We start from the raw sequence: 21,166 nt of genomic DNA on the forward strand, positions 1-21,166 counted from the left end.
TATTTGTCGGAAAAGGCGGGCTCTTAAGGCGCAAGACTCCTACCCTTCCTCTTCGTGGGCGCTGCGCTTGACGTCGTGACCAATCACAGGCCACGTCGCGCCGCCGCAGCCAATCGGAAAAACCGGGGCATTAAGACGAGCACTTGACGGCTCCTCCCTCTCTGTTCGAGGGTGGTTAGTGGCTTTAGTTGTTGATGGCCTCGTTTTCCTCCTGTTTCAACCCCATCTGGTTACATCCGATGCCATCGGGGTTCTTGTGAGACAGAGCTTGAGAATGCGAAGCGAAGAGGCAAGGGCAAAATTGAGGCGAATCCGGGGCATGCGGATAGGTTTCCGGTGTGAGCTCAGAAAGTGACTGGAGGATATGGCTGGGGGAAGAGATGGGAGAGGAATAAACGCGGTGCCCTAGAATATTGAAGACAAAATTGGGACCAAAATAAATTATTTACTGAGAGGCATATCATTTCCTTGCGTTTTATTTGGTAGTTCCTTGATGTGGAGATAATAATATAGGAGCTGTTGGTATGGTTGGCCTGAGATAAGTGACCCCGGAGGAGCTTGAATGAGAGTGAATATGAGGATACGTCGGCTTTTAATTCAACGAAACCTTTTCTACAAGACCCTTTGTCACTATGGGGGAATTAAAAAGGAAATAAGGTAAGGTGCTTGAGGCTCTTGGCGGTAGCACTTGTATAGTGGGGACTCGTCAGTAGTAGTACGAGGAAGGAAGGGACAATGAAATGATTTTGGTTGGGATGTGGGTCATCATGGATAACTTTCAAGGAGTGAGAAGGCCTTAGAATGATGTCTTGTGTAAGTTTACGGCATGAGATTTAAGTTTTCATAGAAGAAATAAATTGGGACCAAAATGGGGCGTAGTTTATTTTGTATCTTTGGAGATGTTTAGCATATTAAATGGCTTCTTTCTCTCCTGCTAAACATTGGAGGCCCATTAAGGAAATAGAAAAATGTTTGTACTTTCTATTCAATTTTTTCATTTCCTTCTCCAGCAGGCAAGAGTGATTCCAACATTTCCAAGCCAGATTGCTTCTTTTTCCCTTTTTTGTTTACTTAGTCCAGATTCCTGCCAAAAAGGTATTACTTATTCACATCTACTTTTGCATTATAATATGCTTATATCTTGCTTGAACGAAATTAACAGAGCTTTTGTAGATGTAGTTTTCTTAAAGTCACATGGCCTAAGGATAGTCCTGAATTTGGGGGAAATTGATCCATGGGGATGTGCTTGGTTGGCTGTTATATGTGCAAAGGGTAGGACCTGGATTTAATTCACCTTCAGTTTGTTAGACTATTAGAAACTTTTCTAATACTCAACCAATTAAGACCCAAATAAGGCTAAGTAGAGAGAAAAATTTTCTATTAGAAAATTTTCTACTAGAGAGAAAAAAATTGGTGCTTCAGTTTTTTGGGTAAGAGTTTTACTGTTACATACCATACAACTAACCTACATAAAGTGTACAAATCAGTGGGGTTTAGTATATTTGTGAGTTGGGCAACCATCACCACAATCAGTTTTAGAACATTTTTATAACCACCTTACCCCCCCCCCCCCCGCCCCTGCAAAAAGAAAACCCATTCTCATTAACATTCACTCCCTCTATCTTCCCTACCCTCAGTTCTTGGAAACCACTAATTTTTTTGGTGTAGATTTGCCTATACTGGAGATTTCTTATGAATGGAATCAGAAACTAATACATGGTCTTTTGTTTGTGGTTTCTTTCACTTAGAATGTTTTTAAGGTGCATCCATATTTTAGAGGGTATCAGTACTTCATTTTTTTTTAATTGCCAAAATGGATATACTGCCATGATTTTATTTATCCATTCATCAGTTAAACATTTGGGTTGTTTCCATTATGGGGGGGCTATTATGGATAATTCTGTGAACGTTAGTGTACAAGTTTGTGGACATATGTTTTCATTTCTTTTGAGTATATACCTCAGGGTGGAATTGCTGGGTCATATGCTAACTTACGTTTAAACTCTTGAGGATATGTCAAACTGTTTCTCCAAAGTGGCTGGACCATTTTACATTCCCACTAGCAGTGGATGAGGATTCCATTTTCTCCACGTTCTTGCGAGTGTGAAGTTGTACTTCATTGTGGTGGTTGCCCAATTTTTAAGGACTTGGGGTTTGTAGGGAACTTGCTAGAGGATGCTCCTTGAGTGTAGAGGCAATGTCTAAGGTGAATTTGTCTTCACAGTCTCTGGCACACAAATAGATAAAGTATGTTCTATAACATACGTGTTTCTGAAAAATACCTCTGCTCAGAAAAATTGTGCATCTGAAAGAAGCAGGGCTTATAGGATAAAAGAAAGTTAGCATTGATTACTCGAAATCTATGCAATTTGATAATCTCTAAAATAGTGATCAGTACCTGGGGAAGTACTCCTAAGACCTCCCATCCCCTGCAAGGTAACTTAAGTGGAGACTGCCGTAGGGTATATTAAAAGAATGAGGCTGGTGGATGCTAGACAGTACAGATAGAAGTGGAGCTCGGAGTATAATAATGGGCTGCTAAATGGTATAACCTGTTGAGCACCTGAGGGCATGTGGGTGGAGCTGGGGAGGTAGCCCCAGGTGGAGGCTCTCATTTTTCATTTTCTTAAGTTAGAGTTGAAAGTACCCCTGCAGCCAGTTAAGCATCATGGGTTCGGAGGAAAAGAGGGCTTTTCTTTCTGTTTAATTGGATTCCAGATACTGTGGCTGTCCTAGGAAAGATGAAACTGTGGCTCTCAACGTTATTCTCAAGGCATTCTCGTACAAACGAGTTACTGAAAACTGCTATGCTGCAAAACAGATTTACTTTTTTTTTTAAGATTTTATTTATTTATTTGATAGAGACACAGTGAGAGAGGGAACACAAGCAGGGGGAGTGGGAGAGGGAGAAGCAGGCTTCCCGCCGAGCAGGGAGCCCGATGTGGGGCTTGATCCCAGGACTCTGGGATCATGACCTGAGCCAAAGGCAGACGCAGCGACTGAGCCACCCAGGCACCCCAAAACAGATTTACTTTAATGGTGTAGACTGATTAAATGAAAAACTCACTTTATGGGAACCACGAGGAGTCACTGCCCTAGGTATTCTTTAGGGCATACTTCTGGATAGGGAAATATGCAATCCTTCATAAATGTGTAATTTTTTTTGAGTTGTATTTATGTATCTTTATATTTGGTTATAACTTTTACATTTTTGTTGCTATTTTACTGGTGACACTGAGGTTCTCAATTTGATCATTTGATTATCTTTGCTTCCTCCAATAACTTCATATCCAATGATTAAACCTTTTCACTGCTGTTCACATAATGAACCGTTGTGATTATTGAATATATAAATGAGGATATGTAAGCTGTATGAAAGGTATTATTGTAAAAGGCATTGACCATTGTGCAATGTAATTTAAAATACCTTTTTTCAGGAATTAATATTTTGGAGATGTTGGCAAAAGATTCCTGGGCCTTGGAAGATAATTACTCCAAATATACAGGGGAGGTAGTGTATCAGTATATTTTTCTGTTTTAAATGTACTAAGTGTTCCTGGAACAATAGTACTGAGTTGGAAATAGAGGATTGTCCAAGTAAAGATTTGTGAAGGCTTTGGTGAAATATAATTTCCTGTTATAGAATCTCATTAATTCGGTAGCTTGGGGAAAAAATAACAGCTAATGGTTATTGAACCATTATATGTCAGGCATTGTGCTAGCATTTTATACACACAGTTTTGTTCTTACACTGTTTCTCACAACAACCATATGAAAGCAAATAGACTATTTTAATTTAAGAGACAGGGAGGGGGTGGGGGTTGTTAGAGGATGCTCCTGGAGTATAGGAGAAGCCAAGGCCCCCCCCCCCCCCCCCGCAGAGGGAGAAGCAAGGCAGAGCTAGATCCCAGGACCGAGGTCATGACCGGAGCTGAGCCGAAGGCAAAGGCTTAATGAACTGAACCACCTAGGTACCTCGAAAGCAAATAGACTTTTTGCTTTCTAAGACTGGTATCTTCCTTGTTGAACACCTACCCTTTTGTCGGATTCCTTAGCTAGTTCTACTAGAACCCTTATTGCCCCAATATATTAAAGTGTATTTCTAGTAACATTCTTGCAGAATTTTTCATCCTTTCAGTTCAGAAAGCCTTGGGGTTTGGAAATTATTGATGACCAACTGTAAAAAACTGTTCTGAATCTGATCCTTTCTCCGAAATTTCAGATCTTTTCAGTTCATAAGTTGTACATTTTACCCTTTTTTAAAAGGTGTATTTATTTAGGGGCACCTGGGTGGCTCAGTCAGTTAAGCGTCTGCCTTCAGCTCAGGTCATGATCCCAGGGTCCTGGGATTGAGCCCCACATTGGGCTCCCTGCTCAGTGGGAGGTCTGCTTCTCCCTTTCCCCCTTCCCCTGCTCCTGTTCTCTCACACTCTCTCATGTGCATGTTCTCTCTCTCTTCTTTTAAGAAAGATTTTATTTATTTTTGAGAGAGAGAGTGAGAGAGAGCCCGTGCAACTGCAAGGGGCAGCGGGGGCAGGGGAAGGAGAGGAAGAGCTGAGTGGAGAGTGCAACGCAGGGCTCTGTCCCGGGACCCCAAGATCATGACCCAAGCCAAAATCAAGAATTGGCCACCCAACCAACTGAGCCACCCAGGCACCCCTACATTTTACTTTTTGAATATGGATTGTGTCCCTCTGTATTAATTATTGTTATGTAAAAATAGTAAAACTTAGTAGTTTACAACAATAAACACTTATCTTACAGTGGGAGGAGGGTGAAGCGAAGAGACACCAGTTTTCCAGACTCTGACTTGGCAAGCCTCAGTTCCTTGATGACTGTTGGCTAAAGACCAGTTCTTCACCATGTGAACATAGGCTGCCTGAGTATCCGCACAACATGACAACTGGCTTCCACCAGAGGGAATGATCCAAGAGAGAAATGCCAAGACAACATGGAGGTGGGCACATACAAGGGTGTGAATACCAAGGGTGGAGGATTATTGGGGATCCTCTTGGAGGTCAACCATCTCACTTGACTTTTTTTTTTTTTAACTGCTTCAATTTATTGAATCAAGAGTTTGATATTTCGTCAGATAATTAGAAGTATGAGAGCCTATGTACCAAATAAGTGCTCTCTTTTCTAAGGTGCACAGTTTCTTGGCCGTGAATATATAAATTCCATAAGTGATGCTACATTCCTTTTGGAAATTTGCTAAGGATTGTATAAGAAAGCTCATTTTATAGCTAGAATACTCTACTTTGATCATATATATTTTTCTTGGACCAATTTCCCTTTTCCCAATTCTTCCTAGGTGGAGGTGGCTAGAGAAGACTATAGATATAAGTACTCCTGGTATTTTGCTTGGGATGCAGACTGACTTAGGTTGAAATTTCTGTTTCCAGTTTTTGAAGGAACATAGTCCAATTATTTAAAGGCACTTATGCAAATATTTGACATAAGATGGAATAAAGGTATAAATATGCAGCAGCAGCTTTAGGCACTTTGTGTCCTTTTCCTCAAAAGCTTGATATTTATCCACTATGGTGAGTATACATTTCTTTTTTTTAAGTAGGCTCCACACCCAGCATGGAGCCCAACACAGGGCTTGAACTCACAACCCTGAGATCAAGAGTCAGACACTTAAACTGACTGAGCCACCCGGGCACCCTATACTTCCTTTTCTTTCTGTTGCTCCCCTCCCCCCATGGGCTTCTGTCCCTCTTAATGAGCAAAATATAGACTTGGCAAAGCAATCAGAATGCCCATAATTGGCAGAATTCTAATTAATGCCAAGGATTTGTAATCTTTGGAGTCTTCTTTTCCCTTTATCACTGCTTTGTCAGGAGTGACAACTCTCCCCCTTTTCCTTTAAAGCTTATGTGCTTCTGGTGATTGGAAACCTTGTCAAATAACAAAAAGCATTACATATAAAACAAGATATAACCAGTTTTGGAATGTATTAAGCTATAGTTATCCTTTCCATGTCAAGCTTAATGTTGAGAATACATTTCTAAGTTAGCATAAGGTAATCTATGCAAAATAGATAAATAATACACTTGAAATTATCTTTGGTATGAGTTTTTTTTCCAATGATAGTAAAATTGGAGGTCTTAATCTGTTTATGAGAATTAAAATTTATAGAAATGTGTATTTGTTCTTTAAAAAGGGCTAAACCATGGAAACCTTATGATTACAGCTTAAGTTGAAAATAGGAAAAAAATATAAATGTCCAATGATTAAACTTTTTCCACTGCTGTTCACATCATGATTTGTTGTGATTAATGTATGTGGATGAGGACATAATGGAAAAAGAAAATCATAGTGGGAGAAAAAAAGTATAGATAAGACTATAGTTTCTGTATGTTGATTTACTTATTAATGTTTTCCCTTTTAGGAATGAAATTGAGGGTTTTTCATAAAGAACATCATTTTGTCAGATTGATAAAAAATGTGAACGTTTATTTAGTAAGGTAAGAGGTTTATTAATTTGTTAATTTTGACGAACAGAGAAAATCAGGTATCAGCAAACAATATGTGAGCATAATGTGAGTATCATACTCGAATTTTTTCCCCTTATTTCACCTTTGAAAGATAATATAATTTTCTAAATCAATAGGTTTGATTCAGGATTGGCAATTGGGTGGCTGGGGTCAGGACTTTTAACTTTGATGATCATCTTTTCTCAAAAACAATAATGTAATTCATCCCCTGAAATTCTTAGAGATCATATATTCCAGGGTTTAAATTTGCTGAACTTTTAGATGTTCTATAAATGACTCTTTGATATGCCAATGAATGACCATCCTGTAACTTAAGCTTTATTCAAGAACAGTAGATAAGTAGGTAGTCAAAAGCTGGAAATCTCAAATCTAATACCAGATTAATCTGTCGGTATGCATGTTGTCTTGGGGTGTTTCAAATCTGAGGAATGTAAAGGAGAAAAATTTTTGCAAATACTCAAAATTGATTCACACACATTCTCTGTTTCATAAATTTCTACAAACAAAAGTTGATGTAAACTTTGCTTATATGCCTTAATGAAAAGATGTACAAAATAAGTGCATTCAAAAACAAAACTAAAACATTAATGGGATGGATGCTATTGTTACAGAAGTAAACATAGTGCTTGCTGGCTGGTATGGAATAAGTTGTAAACACATCCAGTCTTGTGCCTTGTGATGACTGAAGCTTAACAGCCTGGACAACAGTAGATTTGTCCAGAACTTTACTTTTTTGCAGACCTCAAGATTACTGAAATGAGGGGAGGGGGCCTAAATTCTCAAAAGGATGTCTTTGGACTGTCTGCAAATCATAATATGAAGAATTATGTATTACTTTGTCTCCAAACATTTTTCCAGCTCCAATGAGTAATTCAGTCTGGAACTAACAGTTCTTTGAGAAAACCTTCGGTTTTTATTTTGATCTACAGTTATGTTTGACTAGTAGTTAAACTGGGTTAAAAGTTGACTTATTTTGTGAACTAATACAGGTTTTTCTTTTTAGATACAGGTAGTCCTTACTTTGCATCATTCCAATATATGTGAAGATCAGTTTTCACAGTTTAGTTAAATAACACCAATTCCCCTACAACATGGTTGAAATTTCAGTTACCACGATAGTAACCAAATTGTTTCATAAGCTTTGCTGGTAGCTCTTTATTCCACAAATGATTATGGATATAAAAGATTGTCAGTAACCACTTATATCACTTCTTTCAAAAGTCTGTTGGTGATTGATCACTGAACATCTATTAGTTCACACACAGAGTAGAGCATGTAGTTGTGTTGCCTACTTGTTTTCCAGTGATAAACCCCCCGACATTTTACAAAAATGGATAATCAAGAGGAAATTGGTCAACAAAGATGACAGGGCAGCAAAGAAAAAGTGGTAACACTGGAAGTGAAATTGGACGTCATTAGAAGATTTGAAAATGGTGACAGCATAGTGAAGACAAGATGAGACCTAGGCTGACATGAACCTATAGTATGAACCATCTTTTAAAAGTTCAGTGAAACTTTTAGGTAAAGTTGCTTCAACATTTTTTAGTTTAAATTGTACTAGGAACAGAAAGCCGTGTATGGTTGAAATGGAATGTTTACTTCTACTTGGGACTGAGGACTCTAATAAAAAACAAATCCCAATCAGTTTGGCTAGCATTCAAGCCATAGTGTTGAGGTTAGTTGCTGCACTGAAGGAAAATGCTTAACTACAAGGAGACTGAAAAAGAACATTTTACTGCTAATAAAGGCTGGTTTCGTCGTTGGCAAAGTCGGCATGAATTGATTAATTTTCCACTATCTGGTGAAGCTGCAAGCTCAGATAAGGATGCTACTGTGAAATTTGCACATTATTCTAAGAATCACAGGTAGTCCTTGCTTTGCACATTAGAAGACTACTGTGTAAAAACATCACAGGGTTTGGCTGTAATGTAAATGGAGTTCTAGAAGATACAGATGACTGGGAATGTTAACACTGCTGCGATTCAAGAAGTAGTTCTAGATATACAGCCAGGAGAATTTAGTGAAGGTGAACATAGTTATAAAGGAGGAAAGCAGTTGTGTGTTGTAAAGGATGAATACGTTTCAGAGGAAGTGATGCAGGTGAAAAACCACATTAAAGGAACTCTCAGATATTTCATGACGTTGAATGCGTAAAGAATAAAATTTTAGAAGCAGATCCAAACTCAGGAGTATGACAATTTGCGAAGGTGAAGAAAAGATTCTTGCTCCGTATTGTAAATTATATGAGAGAGCAAGCACTATTCAAACTACTGTTGAGACTTTTCTGTAAATAAAACGCTATAATTTTCAATGTTTGTTTTAAATATTTTTTATATTTATAACCAACATCAAGAGAGTTTGACAGATTTTAAGGTTACAGAACAAGATTGTTAATCCCATAGATTAAGATTGCAGTTTCAGCTTGCAGAGTCCCAACTCCCTGCATTTAAAACAAGCTAGGAACTCTCTATATTTAACCAGATATAAATAGGTTAAGTCTAGAAACAAATACACTTTACCTTTATGATCACCAGTTATAATTGACATTTTTAAAAATACATTTATTTATTAGAGCAGGAGTGTGCACACAAGCAGGGGGAGCGGCAGGCAGAGGGAGCGGGCTCTCTGCTGAGCAAGGAGCCAGATACAGGACTTGATCCCAGGACCCTGGGATCATGACCTGAACAGAAGGCAGACGCTTAACCAACTGAGCTACCCAGGCGTCCCTATAATTGACATTTTGCATATTGCCTTTGTATGCTATTATGTCAAGGCTTTTAAATAAATTTACAATACTGTATGTCTCATACTTTGATTTTGAGTATTAATCCATCTGTAGGTAAAATCCTCTCTAAAAGAGTAGGGATTGGCAAACTTGTAAAGGGCCATACAGTAAATACTTGAGGCTTTGCAGACTATTATGGTGTCTGTAGCAACTACTCAACTTTGCCCAAGTAGCACAAAAACCGCCATTGACAATACATAAACCACTGAAAGTGGCTATGTTCCAGTCATGAGACTTACTTCATGAAATACCTTTTTTACCTCACAGCCTACAAAAGCGGGTGAGGAGCAGGGAGCTTTGTAGTTTGACTTAATGCAATAGGAACATGTACATTAAATGATACCAAAGAATGTAACCACTGCTTGAATCATTGAGTTTTGGTGAAGTTGTTCGAATGAACACTTTCTCCATACCAGTGTACAATTCCAGGTAGTAGGAGGTCTGGGGTAGTAAGGACTTGGATGTTTCCTCTTGACTCAAATGATAGGCCCACTTTTAAGTCGGATTTTTTATTGGCACCTTTAGGTAAAAGCTGTAGGTAGAAATGGCTTTGTAGAACACTAGAAGTTAGCTACTGTAACCTAAGTAATCCGTTTAATCTATTTCTGTCCTAGAAAAATAAACTCGGCTTTTCAAATTAAAAGGGTGTTCAAAAGAGTGCAAAAATCCTACTCTCTAGTACTTAGAAGTGAAGGCGCTTTAGAGAAGGCCTGAGGAGATAATGTTGATCAGTGTAATTGAAAGAGAACTGCTCTAGTAGGAGACCTGGGTTTGGTCCAGGTTCTGATCATTAGTAATACTAAGTGCTTTTCCTCTGGTTTTACTTTCTATGCTGCAGAACAACCCCTAAACTAAAGACGATATCCAGGCAATACATGAATTAAATGCCAGGGTCTGGCGGACCTAGTAAAGTTCCAGTGACCAAGGGCAAACCTTAGTAGATCTCAAGTAGTACCATACGATGGTAACTGGACTACTTGACTCCACTATGCCCCTTTGGAGTAACAAAGTAAATATGTCCATAACAGACTTCATTTTTTTTAGTTTTATTTATTCATTTAAGAGAGCACAAGCAGAGGAAGAAGCAGACCCCGCTGAGCTGGGAGCCCAATATAGGGCTCGATCCCAGGGATCATGACCTGAACCAAAAGCAGACGAGCTTAACCCACTGAGTCACCCAGGCGTCCCCACAACAGACTCTGACCAGACCATTTGGTTTTTAAAGAAGTTCTCAAAACGCAATACCCTGAACCAACTGTGCAATTTTAAAAACCCAATCACAAATTAGTTACTGCAATTAGGGCCCTACAGCTCGTTTTCACGTGATTTGTCCGGTGTTGGCGGTGTTGCCCACGCCTCACAGGACTAACGCTATGTGGCGTTCTTGCGGGCCTCGGCCGTTCTTCGAGCAGACAGCTACACCCAGCAGGACTTTTCTTTTTCGAGTGCCCGGGTCTTCGCACCCTCGCTCTTCACAACGGGTCGCCAGCCCCACAGGCGCGCAGGTTCCCGCCGGCCTCACCGCGGGCCCAGCGCCCGGGACTCTGCCTGCCATCGCTCCCGGAAGTGCCGTAACGGGCAGCGCGCCAGAGTGGGCCGGGCGAGGCGTCGCTCCCGGAAGCGTCGGCCAGCCGGCAGGGAGGGGCTGCGGCTGCCACGTTGGAGCGGAACGTGGAGGTGGCCCTGGGGTTGGAGGAGGGGCGGCGGCGAATGCTGGGAGCGTCCGACGGGCGTCGCGCTAACACAGGAACCGGTCGCTGAGCGTCCCCGCCAGGTGTGTCTGCCTCTCCCCCACCACCCCCCGTCTTCTTCGCCGGCCTTCGGGCCTTGAGGTAGAGCACAGGCGAAAGCTGGGACCGCGGCATCTGTCTCCGCCGGTCCCCGTCAGCCTGCGGCCCGGTCTGTGGTGGCGGCGCGCCCCTGGTCTTCGTTTCGGGCCCGTCGGGACAACGCCTGGCGTCACGGCTGCTTCGGGGATCGCGTCGATCCACATCCGCCAACGTTTCCACTGCTGAGCAGGAGCTCCCCTGAGGCTTGCGACAGGGTGTCGTTCCAGGGCCGGTAACTGCGGTCTGAGGTTAGAAGACCCTCACACCCTTGGGCACAAAGAGGTGCGGGCCCGAAGGGCGAGGGAAGGAAGCAGACCTCAGGATCACTTTGGTTGACTTTAGTTTGGTGATGATTTTTTGTTTGATTTGGAACTGTTGCCAGGTTTAAAGGTTCATAGGTTTTTAACTGAAGGTTACTGTCATTGAAACGGGATTGGATTATTTCAAGGGTAGTCGCCAATCTCAGCCTGTACCTCGAAGGAAATCTCATTAAGTTGTATGTTTTTGCTAATAAGTTATTCTAATGAGAGATTAAATTACAGGGCAGTTGTAAAACGAATCAAACTATTGCATGGGCTTGTGGGCATTATGAACTTTTTTGTGAGCTCAAGCAACTAATTTTATGTAGGTCTTTCTGAAGTTGCAGTGATAGTCTGTGATAAATCCTTTCTCCAAAACTGTCTTTTCTAACTATAGAATACTGAAATTTGACTGTCTTTGTAGCCACTTGTAACTGTATTCAATCGATAATTAGAGCCTCGCTCTTTCATCATACCGGACCATGTTCTCTGTACATACTGACTGCACTGGGGTTGGCTAAAGTTCACTCGCCGTTTTTTAGTGGTTCTTCTGTGCTGTTTGTTTCTTACTGTCTCTCTTTTTTTTTTTTTTAAGATTTTATTTATTTATTTGAGAGATAGAATGAGACAGAGCATGAAAGGGGGGAGGATCAGAGGGAGAAGCAGACTCCCTGCTGAGCAGAGAGTCCGATGCGGGACTCGATCCTGGGACTCCAGGATCATGACCTGAGCCGAAGGCAGTCGCTTAACCGACTGAGCCACCCAGGTGCCCGTTTCTTACTGTCTCTTAAACAGCTCTGGGAAAGGTTTGTAGGCTCTAAGAACTTTTGAATAACTTGAAGTGTTTTTGTAGTTGTGAATTTGTTACACATATCCGAAGTTATTTGGGAAATGTGAGATTGGAATGGATTTAGATTTATACTGCTTAATTTTGTATAAGCAGGTTCTTTTTGAAACTAATAACATAGGACAAAAAGAAATTTGTAACTGTAAAGAGCAGTGATTCTTAACTGGAATTCCACTCCCTTTTTAGGATCTGATGAAAGCATTGGATCACCTTCCTAGAAAAATGCACACACACACACAAAATTTTCTATATCATTTCATGAGGTTTACAGATCCTAAGTTAAAAATTCTTGTCAGGTGATATTATTAAGTTGATTTTTACAGTGTTTTAGGAAATGTCATTCTTAGGTTAATTTCAGCTCAAAAAGTTTTATTTATTAGATTCTAGATAAGTATGACAGCATTTAGTTCAGCACACAATTCTTTGATTTAGTTTTGGTTGAATGAGATGAGCCTAGAACATTGATAACACTAAATAAATCCTCTAGAACAAATGTGCCCATCCATAATAAGATATTTGCCCACACAAGATGGATTTTTACCAAACACAGTGCCAGCTAGAGATTGTTTGAGAGTAAGAGTTTCCAATCCTATTAACGCTTCCACTTTTTACTTTCTGACATATGAGTCATCTCTATATGTAGCAGTGTAAGTTTGGTATTTTTTAGACAGTAGTACTGTTGGGTTTTAGTACTGCTTTACAGAATTAGCAATTAGAAAATGAGCAGAAAGGCAAAAAAGCTTCCACTTAAATGCATGCATTTAACTACATGCATGTTGTGGGGAGAAACTTGGATGAAAAAATGAGTTATAGTCTGGAACATAAATTTTATTCAATAGATGTATTCTTTTTTAAAAAAGATTTATTTATTTATTAAGGAGAGATAGAGAGTGCGCACGCGCGCGCGCAGCGGGAAAGGAGCAGAGAGAGAGAGAGAGAATCCCAAGGAGACTCCCGCTCAGCATGGAGCCTGATTCAGGGCCTCATCTCAAGAGATTAAGACCTGAGCCAAAACCAAGAGTCAGACGCTCAACTGACTAGCCACCCAGGTGCCCCTTCAGTAGATGTATTCTTGAAGATTCACTGGGATAAATATTTTAAATTGTGACTTTTGCAATAGCTGACATTTACAAGCATGTATTTACTGTGTGCCAGGCACTGTTCTAAGCTCTCTGTGTAATGCCTCATTTAATTCTCACAACCCTTCTTTTTTTTTTTTTCTTAAGATTTTATTTATTTATTTGAGAGAGAATGAGAGCTGGAGAGAGAGTGATAAGAGCATGAGCACACACGGGGAGGAAGAAGTAGGCTCGCCACTGAGCCTGGAGCCTGACTCGGGACTTGATCCCAAGACCCTGGGATCATGACCTGAGCCAAAAGTGGACACTCAACCGACTGAGCCACCCAGGCGCTCCTCACAGCAGCCCTTCTTATACATACTTTCATTATACTTATTTTACCAAGTGGGTAGCCAAGACACATATAGAGCATGTGAGAGCTAGGACAAGGTGGGGCTAGAATTTAAACTGAGGGTATGGCTCCAGATACCCTATCCTAAATTGCTGTGCCATCAATATTGTCTTGTAGATGACATATGTGAATAAGCCACTGTCCTCACAATTTTCTTTTTGTATTATCAGAATGATTTTGTTCTGTGTAAAATAGTCTTGAATGAAATAAGTCCGCATAGTGTGAATTCTAATCACATATGATATTGAAAAAAAATTGCACAAAGCTTTTAAAGCATGTCTCACTTGGGAAGTACACATGGTTTAATCTAAGCATTCTTCAGATTTTCAAGAAAATTAGTTACAACTAAATGATCATTTCTAAGAGAAGGAAATATGCAGGCAGTTATTTCCATAGTATTCTTAGTGTTTTGAGAATGATTGCAATGGATAATATTATGGTACTCTTCTTTAATTAGATTCAGACCACATAAGGTAGTTCCAGGCCATTGTTGTAGTGATTTAAAAAAAAAAAAAACAGTATCGAAACCTTGTGTTCAGTACAAGTTAATAAGTGCAACTACATCTAGTGGAACATTGAGTGCTACTGACAAGAAATAGATGTTTATAAATGTTTGAATTCCCACTTAACTCTTTTATGTAGTTGTGAATTTGTTTCTTTCTCTTTCAGTAAATGTTACACATTAACTAAGTGTTCATGAATTAGGTAACCCTTGTTGTACCTTTGCTCTTAGACATACTGTAGTTTTATTCAGTTGGGTTTTTTAAATATATATAGCTGTTTTGTTTTCACTTTTAGAAATTATTCTAAAGCATCTTCTAAAACCTCTTTTTCCTCTAACGATACCTTCCCCTATTTTTTAAGTAAGAAAAGTTAAAGTTATTAAGTTATTTTTTCCTTTAAACACTTAAGAATTTAAAAATTAAATGTTTTACCTGAAAGTAATCTTTCTAGCTTATCAATCTTTTTGTATTTCCCTAAATATAAACATTCAAAATCAAACAAAGCAAAACTTTTTATGTACTCACCCTGTATTAAGCAATTTTGATTCCAAAAAGGGTAAAAGTTGTAATATTTGATTGAAAAAAGACATTGTCTAGTTAATGAGATAAGATGACATATAAAACATTTAGTTAAAAAGGCAATGGAAAAATATGTAACAGTATGTGCTAATAGAATGTTACAAAGTTTTGTTAAGATAGAATAAGACACTTTATTATAAAATGCTTAAAGTGGTACGGTTAAGAGAGGTTAAGAGATTATATCATTGTGGATTGGATCATTAGGGTACTTCGCATGAAGGAGCTGGGACTTGAACTTACTATTAAAAACAATTGGCTGAGAGGAAGACGGCATTTCATTTATAGAAAATAGGCTTCTTTTTCACTTCTTAGAAAATTGAGATTTTTCCTTTTTTCAGAATAGTCTTAGGAAACTAGATGTGTAGTTTTCTTGATTAATCTCATGATTATGATAATTTTAAAAAGTAGTTAGCTTATTAAAACCCATACTTACCTATGTGCTAGGCATTGTGTTTGGCCCTATGTAAAATACGTTATCTCATTAAAACTTCACAACATCCCATGAGGTAGTCAGTCTTATCCTCATTTTACAGATGGGGCTCATGGAGGTTTAACAGTGTGTTCAAGGTATCATAAGTAGCAGAGCCAATATTCAGATCGAGCATTGACTCCAGAGGCCCTGCTGCTTTTAACCACATGATTCAACCTCCTTAATCCACTTTTGCCTAACCTAGCAGTTTCTAAAATATGCTTCTTCTTCTCTCTCTTTTTTTTAAAGATTTTATTTATTTATTTGAGAGAGAGAGCAGGAGGAGGGGCAGAGGGAGAGGGAGAAGCAGATTCTCTGTGGGCAAGGCTCCATCCCAGGGCCCTGGGATCACGACCTGAGCCAAAAGCAGACTATTAACTAACTCAACCACCCAGGCACCCCCATTAAGAAATGTCCTCATGCATCCTAGTTGCTTTGTCATTATTTCTTCTAAATGGTGGTATGTCTTCTATGATTAAAATTGAATACCTGAATTTGTTGGGGTAACAAGTAAGAGTGTGGACTCCGGAAGTAAACTTCAGAGTTCAAATCTTGGCTCTACCCCTTGCTAGCACGTACAAATTATTTAATCTTTCTGTGCCTTCATTTTTATTATCTGTAAAATGCTCTTCAAGTATAAACAATTTGAACGTGTAAGGCATAGGGTGTATTGTTAGTCTAAGGCCCTCTTAAGGAAACTATTGGAGCATGAACTTCATCTCCAGAGATGAGTAAGAAAGCTGGCAAAAAGTACTTTTGGAGAGCATTAAATATATTTAACTATAGACCTGAGACTAAAATGAAAGTGGAAATAAGGAAGAAAGAATAAAACGTGTATGTTAAATATCTGACAATGTAGGAATTGGTTATAAAACTTTAAAAAATTAAGAAGTGGGAAGTAGGAAAAAATTGGAGGTAAAATAAGTTTATGGATCGCTTCATCTGTAATGGCTGGGAGTCAAAGGACATCCTTTAAAGCTGACAAATCAGTTGGTAGAAGTATAAACATATTCAACAGTACAAAGGTAAACACTGAGAAAGATAATACTATTGACTATAACTGTGTAGTACAAGAAGGGCAGTAAGATTATGTAAACTAATTTCATTAGTGCTTATAGTAATTACTGTGAAAGAAATAAAGGATTAATCGTACTCAATGAAATTATTTTAAATTATAAAGATAGAACCAGAAATACATATTAGAAGAAAAATACAAGTCATCCTAATTATCAGAAAAATTACAAATACACAAATAGGGACAACAGGAAAAGTTTTTTTTAAATTATAAAACCAAACTAAATAGCAAAGTAATATAGAAGTAAGAGCAACCATATCTGTCAAATCAGGAGAAAATTTTATATCAGTAAATTTTATATGGCCTTATTAGCTAATCTATTTAAAAATTTTCAAATTGGATCACCAGGCAAAATCTGATTTTATTTATTTATTTATTTATTTATTTATTTATTTTGCTGTATTTAAGGCAGCCAGTGAAAACAAAGTGGTTCAGAAGTTGAAACAAGGGCAAAAACATATACATAAAGGCACATAAAAAGTAAGCTAGGGTATTGGTCTTAATATGAGACAAAATGAAATTCAGGCCCAAAGCCTTACTTAAGATGAAGAAGAATTCAAAGTTAAAATGTGTATTTGACAGTAAACATTTAACATTATGAATATCTGTCAACCAAGTAACAATATTAAATACAAAGTAACTTTCATAAAGCAACTTTCAGGAGGTACCAGGAAAAATAGGCATAAATACATTAGTAGTAAGTGACTTTTGATTCAGTATCCTTGGTCCAGGGAAGATTAAATGGAAAAACAGTAAGACTGTAGATGACCAAACAATTTAGTCAATGGGGTAGATTTAATTAATATATATTGAACTTGACCCTGAAAACAGTGTACCCCTTCTTTTTAGATCTCATTTACAGAGACTTCTCTATAGCCCCCAAAGAAAACTTCAATACATTTTAGAAAGGAGAAACAGTATAGAAAAAGCCCAATGCACTTGCATATTAAGTTTAAACAACTCGTGGATCAATGGAGAATACAAATGAAAATTGTAGAATATATAGATGACCGTAGTGATTAGAACACTAGAAATATATGGAATCTAGCTAAAGCCATGCTCAGAGGAAATTCAAAGCTTTAAATACTTATACCAATAAATAATAAAAATGAGTGGGTTAAGCAGTTAACTCAAAAAGTTAGAAAAAGACCTAAGTAAATGAAAAGAAGGTAGAAGAAAGGAATTAATAAAAGTAAAAGAAATTAATGAATTAGAAAACAAAGCAGAACTAATTGGCTGTTTGAAAATAGACAAATCGCTAGTTAAGCTAATTATTAAAGAGGAGGGTAGGGGGAAACAAAAATATATGTAGTAAATAAAGACTAATAATCATAAATAGCAAAAATTTAAAGATTACTGAGTGTTGGTTGTTCAAGTCTTAAAAAATGAGAAAATCTGTAAAAAAAAATTGAAGGATTATCATAGGAAAATATAATTTACAAAAAATGACCTTGAATAAAGAAAATTCAAATAGATCAATTTCAGTAGAAGAAATAGAGAAAATTAGCAGAGGAGCAGCTCCTCCCCAAAAAGCATCTGGCCCAGATGTTTCATGAGAGAATTCTGCTAAATCTTTGAAGAACGAATAATTTCAGTTCTACTGTTGAAACTGTTTCAGGGCATAGAAAAAGATGGAAAACTTCTACATTTGGGGGGCGCCTTGGTGGCTCATCAAGCCCTGTGTCGGGCTCCCTGCTCAGTGGGGGGGGAGTCTGCCTCTCCCTCTGCATCTCCCCTCCTCTCGTGCTCTCTCTTAAATGAATAAAGTCTAAAAAAAAAAAAAAAGAAAACTTCTGCATTTTTTATGAAGTGAGTATAATATTGATATCAAAACCTGATGAAGATTGCCTAAAAGAAGAAAAGTATAGATGCAGTCTTACAACTCCAGAAGCAAAACTCTGTTAAACAAATGGAATCTAGCAGCACATTAGCAGAATAATACATCATGAGAAGTTTATTCAGGGTAGAAAAAGATGGTCCATATTAGGAAATCTATTAGTATAATCTATTTTATTGATAAACCTAAGAAGAAGAATCTGTGGTCATTCTGATTACCTCATGAAAAGCATTTGACAAAATTCAAAACCCAGTATAAATAGCATTCAATAAAACAGTAATTGATGACTAATTTCCTTATATTATATACATTTATATATGTGCATATGTATGTGTATTTCAAAACCTAAAGTCATGTCCCATGGTGATATAATAGGCTTTCCCACTAAAGAAAGGAACAAGACAAGAAATTACACTGTTATCACTACTGCTTAATGTGGTAGTACAAATACTATTAGCCTTTGTATAACAATACCAGGAAGACAGTCTATGTAATGGGTGTGGGGTGGGGGTGAGCCACATTTACAAACCAAAGATAAAATACTTAGGAATAAACAAACCCAAATGTCAAAAAATTTAAAATAATACTGAAAGATAAAAAAGGCTTAAAAGACAACATGTTCTCATTGGAAAGATTGAACATTGTGTCAGTTTCTCCATAAATTAATACAGTAATTTGATGCACATTCAATAAAAATATTAATATTCTCTTTTTTCTGGAATTAGACAAAAACTATTCTAAAGTTTATGTAATAAACAGTGATAGCAAGGAAAATAGTATGGGAGAGAAGCAATGGATAAGGGTTATGGGAATCATACTCCTAAAAAGCCTAAGTATTTAAAACAGTAGAGTGCTTGGGGCTCCTGGCTGGCTACTGATCTCAAGGTTGTGCTGACTTCGGCAGCACATATACTAAAATTGGAATGATCTCAGGGTCGTGAGTTCAAGCCCCACATTTGATATAGAGATTGCTTAAATAAATAAACTTTAAAAAGTGGAATGTCTAGCATGTAAATAAATAAATGGACATAAGGAATGGAAATCCGGAAATATACCTAAATATGTACAGGAATGTAGGTCCTAACCTACATCCTAATACCTACAGGAATATAAACATAGGGGCAGCTGGGTGACTCAGTTGGTTAAGCAACAGCCTTCGGCTCAGGTCATGATACTGGAGTCCCGGGATCGAGTCCTGTGTCCTGTGTCGGGCTCCCTGCTCAGCAGGGAGTCTGCTTCTCCCTCTGACCCTCCCCCTCTCGTGCTCTCTCTCTCTCATTCTCTCTCAAATGAATAAATAAAATCTTTAAAAAAAAAAGGAATATAAACATAAATAGTAAATCCAGAAATAAACCTAAATATAGGAACTTAGTACATGGTAAAAATGATATCGTAAAATTGTAGGAAAAAGACTTTTCAATAAATGATTTCATTGTAATAAGAAAGAAAAAACTATGAACATACATTGTATACCAGTATCGTATTCCAGGTCCTGAGTCAAAATTTAAATGAAAAGAAAAAGCCACAAGTGAATTTGCGTAGAAGAAAAATATGGGTGAATTTCTTCATAATCTTGGCATGCAGAAGGTCTTTCTACCTAATCAAAATTCAGGAACCATTTTTTAAAAAGTGATAAATTTGCCTATTAAAGCATGGTACATCCATACAATGGAATATTTTTCAGTGCTAAAAAGAAACGAGCTACCAAGTCACAAAAAGACAGGGAGGAATTTTAAATACCTATTGCTAAGTGAAAGAAGCCAATTTGAAAAGGCTATGTACTATATAATTATAACTAAATAACATTCCAGAAAAGGCAAAACTATAGAGAGAATAAAGAAATCAGTGGTTGCCAGGAGGGAGGAGGAGGGATGGAGGAGAGGGATAAAGAGGTGGAGCACAGAATTTTTAGGGCAGGAAAACTTCTGAATGATACTCTGTGGATGGGTGGATTTGGGTGGGTGAATGTGTCATTATTCGATTGTCAAAACCCATAGAAAACCCAAAGAGTGAACTCTAAAGTAAATCATGCACTTTGCTTGATAATGATGTGTCAATATAGGTTGGACTGCAACAAATGTACCACTGTGGTGCCGGACAGTTTATGGTGGGAGAGGCTGGGGTAGGGGTGAGCGGAGGAGGGGCGGTGAGGAGGTAGGGAGGTGTGTGAAAACTCTGTAGTTTTCACTCAGTTTTTCTGTGAACCTGAAACTGCTCCGGTAAATAAAATCTATTTTTTAAAAAATCAAAATCTTGTGAAATGTAAAAAACAAACAAACCCATAACCAAAATAAAATAAAGTCTGACAACTCAATAAAAAAATAGGCAAGTAACATAGACAAGAATAGACAGAAAAGGTGACAGAGAAGGAAATATGGATGACCCATAACCATAAAAAAAGATGCTCAACATTATGGCATGAGAAATGCAGATTGTAACTACTCAGAGTAAACATTTTTCACCTATCATTGGTAAAAATCTAAAAGTGTTACTCTAGTAAGGCTGTAGGGGAGTGTGAAAAGGTACAGATATCCTGGAGGGCAACTTGGCAATAACCGTCCGAATTAAAATTGAATTTATCTTTAACCCAGCAGTTTTACTTCTGGAAATTTATAGCTATCCTGGCCCACGAATGAAATAACATGTAGATATGGCTATTTATTTCAGCATTGTTTGTAAAAATAGCAAAAGATTAAAAACAACTCATGTGCTCACCAGTAGTGAACTAAGTAAGTAAATTATGGTACATCTTAACAGTGGAATACTGTGCCATGTGAATGTATTTATGTACAATAACAAAGTTTTTTTTTAAAGGTACAACACAGTACTTGCTGAATTTTTATACCGGAGTAACTTTAACAGAGAATATATAAACTAGTGGTGTGTGGAATTGACCAGTGAGTGACCAGCTTAGAGTGACCAGCTTCTTAAAATTTCTGCTAAATTTATCTTTAAAATCTGTAGGCTTACTAT

General features: G+C 37.9%; 1 protein-coding gene and 1 long non-coding RNA gene across 11 annotated transcripts in view; both read left to right on the forward strand.

Moving 5' to 3' along the window:
• The first annotated feature begins 56 nt into the window (after window positions 1–56).
• Window positions 57–8,809, forward strand: LOC110591334. Of its 4 annotated transcripts, XR_006539594.1 has the most exons (7): window positions 311–336; window positions 487–657; window positions 1,011–1,095; window positions 3,438–3,511; window positions 4,765–4,957; window positions 5,312–5,543; window positions 6,395–8,809. It is a non-coding gene; the product is annotated as an uncharacterized LOC110591334 (long non-coding RNA). The 4 variants fall into 4 exon arrangements; XR_002481016.1 differs by having other exon boundaries at window positions 57–657; XR_002481015.1 differs by lacking the exon at window positions 3,438–3,511 and having other exon boundaries at window positions 57–657.
• Window positions 8,810–11,012: 2,203 nt separating this feature from the next.
• SEC31A (SEC31 homolog A, COPII coat complex component) overlaps window positions 11,013–21,166 on the forward strand; it is a 73,925-nt gene continuing 63,771 nt past the window's right edge. For all 7 annotated transcript variants that reach the window (XM_021702461.2, XM_021702463.2, XM_021702468.2 and 4 more), the window contains exon 1: window positions 11,013–11,059. The gene's annotated coding sequence lies outside the window, so the exon portion shown is untranslated. The remainder of the gene's footprint in view (window positions 11,060–21,166) is intronic.

This window comes from Neomonachus schauinslandi, chromosome 2 (assembly GCF_002201575.2).
Source record: "Neomonachus schauinslandi chromosome 2, ASM220157v2, whole genome shotgun sequence".
Taxonomy (NCBI): Eukaryota; Metazoa; Chordata; class Mammalia; order Carnivora; family Phocidae; genus Neomonachus; species Neomonachus schauinslandi.